The sequence below is a fragment of the Pleurodeles waltl genome, chromosome 4_2 (genome assembly GCF_031143425.1).
Source record: "Pleurodeles waltl isolate 20211129_DDA chromosome 4_2, aPleWal1.hap1.20221129, whole genome shotgun sequence".
NCBI lineage: Eukaryota > Metazoa > Chordata > Amphibia > Caudata > Salamandridae > Pleurodeles > Pleurodeles waltl.
Genome location: NC_090443.1, coordinates 967880689 through 967884365, shown reverse-complemented (window position 1 = coordinate 967884365; position 3677 = coordinate 967880689). Strand labels below are relative to the sequence as shown.

General features: G+C 47.0%; 1 pseudogene; it reads right to left on the bottom strand.

Moving 5' to 3' along the window:
• Positions 1-2907: 2907 nt before the first annotated feature.
• On the bottom strand, positions 2908-2962 carry LOC138294321 (U7 small nuclear RNA; annotated as a pseudogene).
• Positions 2963-3677: the final 715 nt, after the last annotated feature.

Genomic DNA, 3677 nt, shown 5'->3' with positions numbered 1-3677 from the left:
CTCAGTGACAGAGAGAGCCCACAGGAGCAGAGGCAGCACCCACCAGAGTCCCACAGGACGGGGACACAGAAGTCGCAGAAGGAGCCCACGCAGAACTACAGAAAGGGATCCCGCGCCGCAGGAGAACCACTCAGAGGGCTGTGCGTCGCAGGAAGGAGTGCTGGGGACTAGAGCTACATATTCCCTGAAGATCCCTTGGAGGAGATGCAAAGAAGCAGTGGCAGCTGTAAGAGACTCAGTGAAAGGGAGTACTGTCCTGCGTGGGAAGGCAAGAACTTACCTCCACCAAAGTTGGATAGCTAGTAGAGAGGACCAAGAGGACTACTCCGGACCACCACCTGTGATGCAGTATCCATGCAGCTCAGGAGGAAAGGAGATCCACGCAGCCGGTTGTCATTGCAACAGGTGCCTGCGGATGCAGGGGAGTGACTCCTTTACTCCAAGGGAGATTCCTTTTTTGTCCCAGTGCAGACTGAAAACACGCTGCCCTCAGTAGATGCATAGCCGGTGGACATGTTGCAGTTGCTGGCAGGAGCCCTGGAAACAATGTTGTAGAAGAGGTCTTCTTCTTGGAGGCAGGTTGTCGGGTCCTGGAGGTTGCAGTTGCAGTTCTGAAGGCCAGAAGCCGAAGTGGAGGTTGCAGAGGAGTCCTACTGGAATCTTGCAAGCCGAAGCTGAGGACCCACGCAAGAGAGAGACCCTACATAGCCCTGAAAGGGGGATTGGTCACCTAGCCAGGTAAGCATCTATAAGGAGGGGGCTCTGACGTCAGCTGCCTGACCTGGCCACTCAGATGCTCCCGAGTTCCCTGACAACCTTGGAAACAAGATTGCAGAACCCAGGGACCCTCAGGAGCAGAACTGGGCATGGACAGGGGAGTGATCACTCCTCTTTCCATTGTCCAGTTTCGTGCCAGACCAGGGAGTGGGGGTACCTGAACTGGTGGGCACGTGTTTATGCACGGTCGGCACCAAATGTGCCCTTCAACGCATACAAGTGGCTTTGGGAGGCTACCCCTCCCAAGCCAGTAAAACCTATTTACAAAGGGAGAGATGGTGTTACCTTCCTCTCCCAAAGGAAATCCTTTGTTCTGCCTTCTTGGGTTTGATCAAATCAAGCAGCAGGAGAGCAGAAACCAGTCTGAGCGGTAGCAGCAGCTTGTACTGGCCGGAAAACCATGTAAGACTAGTGGTAGCAATTCGGGGGGTCCTCTTAGGAGCCTCCAGAGTGCATGGAATCATACTTCCAATACTTGCAACAGTATTGGTGTATGATTTTGACATGTTTGATACCAAACATGCCCAGGTTCGGAGTTACTACTATGTAGCTGGACATAGGTAGTGACCTATGTCGAGTACATACGTAAAATGGCGTCCCCGCACTCCCAAAGTCCAGGACAATGGGCCTGGAGGTTGAGGGGGCATCTCTACTAATGCAGGGGTGCCGTCACACACAGGTACCTGCTTTCTACCCTCTGGGCTGAGAGGGCCTACTAGAGGGGTGACTTATAGCGAACTGGTGCAGTGACCTGTAGCGAAAACGGGTGCATACACCTGTTTCAAGCAGACTGCAATGGCAGGCCTGCAGAACCCTTTGCATGGGTTCCCTGTGGGTGGCAGAATAACTGCTGTAGCCCATAGTGATCCCCTGCTACCCCAATGCCCTATACCATATACTATAGACTTACATGGGGGGACCAGTATGCCAACTTTGTGAGGAAAAATGTACAGTTACCAAGTTAGAAGGGAGAGAGCATAATCACTGGGGTCCTGGTTAACAGGATCCCAATGAACACAGTCAAACACACTAATAACAGGCAGAATAATGGGGGTTACCATGCTAGAAAGAGGCTACTTTCCTACAGGTACTTTCACTGTCACTGGGAGGAGGCTGATAAAAAGAGATGCACAAATCAGCATGAGCCTTGGTGGCCAGCTCGTGTTGATCTTCCTCTGCTGATCTCAACCTTGCATTTTTTATTAGCAGCTTGCTCTGTTGCCTTGGTGGAAGATTTAGGCTAATGATATCATCAACTCCCACAACCAACATTGATTTGTTGGCTATTCCTTCCATACCAACTTACCATTCTGCATACTTGACCAGATCAAACCACTTAATGAGACGGAGAAGCTGCCTTGAGCTTTGTGTAAAAATTTAAAAACTTGGGCTCATCTTTATGAAGAAAGTGTTGTAGAAAGCACCATTTATGCAATTTTCCCACGTTTTCTTAGGGAGGGTCTTCCCTAGTCTCCCCTTGTATTGGTGAGGTTCGCTCACATGCAGCATATGGGGACTGGTGTGATAAAATCTGCCAGGACTGCTTTGGGTTTCCAGTCGGGCCCAACCTACTGGACTCGTCATGTAGCAGCCCCTTCCTAGGGGCATTGACTACACCCACTCAACAAACATCCAACCCAGATGTCACCAGCCAGATGACCCTGTCAATAAAAGGCCCTGGGTGTGCGAGTTCATGGTCACTTAAGTGCCCATACTGCTAGCGTATGTGTGGTCTGTTTCATTAGCATGTGGGTCTCGGGTCCACTACTTCACTTTATGCATGTCTGTTTTGCTGAACATGTTAAGCACATTGTAATTATGTATTCATCCCTGGAAAGCCAACTTCTCATAAAGAATACTGGTTGCCAGCAAATCTAGAATAAAAGTAACCTAGACTAAAACCTCTCGGCTTTCAAACCAAGCCAAAATTGTATAGTCTTCAACAAAGAATGTGCTTCACTGTAACCCATTGTGTTTTACTAAACCATCTGCTAGCATAATATCAATAACAATACCAACAAAACATATTTATAACCCACTTTCTATTATAAAATCGTTATGATCAGCAGTAATAAAATCTAGAATATAGATCCTTAAAAATGCTTTAATACTATCGTTAATACATAAATAGATGGCTTCTCTTTCAGAAAAACCTTCTAGACAAATAGTAAAGAACTGTGATTTGAATATAAGGGCTCAAATTCATAAGGGTAGAGTTAAGTAACACCCACTTCTATTAGGACTTGTTCGTTTTTTGTTTTTTTTTCGTTTTTGTTTTACCATATTCACTTCTACTAGAATGGCAAGAAGTCAGAGATCTGAGGGTACTGACGAAAGACAGTATTGACAATTTAACACATAGAAACAAAGGAAAAAGGTTGTTGGCCCTGCGAGAAAATATGCAAATATTTGTTCTGTGGCCACGCCCCACCTAAGATCTGCCGCCAGCAAACCAAACGCTTAAGTGGCGCAGAATGCCTCACCATTTCTTTGTACGTCACTGGAATGAGAGGCGTGGTGTCCATGCTGGACAGGGTTAAAAAACGTAGAACAGAGCAGATATTAGCTAACAAACGGCCATCGCGGAAAATAATAGAAGGGCAACCCTCCAGTAGGAGGTAAGTAATACACTAATTATATACACTAGTAAACAGTAATAGGCATAGAAAAGGGAAGAAAACGGTGCAAATGTAGATAACCAGTAGTGACCCTAAGGGGAGCCCAAACCATGTACCAAATAAAATGGAATGTGAACACAGGACACCCACCTAGCTATGTGGAATGTGTAGAGGGGAGCTGGGAGTACTAGAAAACCACAGAGGTAAGTAACACTGGGGCATATTTATACTCTGTTTGCGCCGGAATTGCGTCGTTTTTTTTTTACGCAATTCCGATGCAAA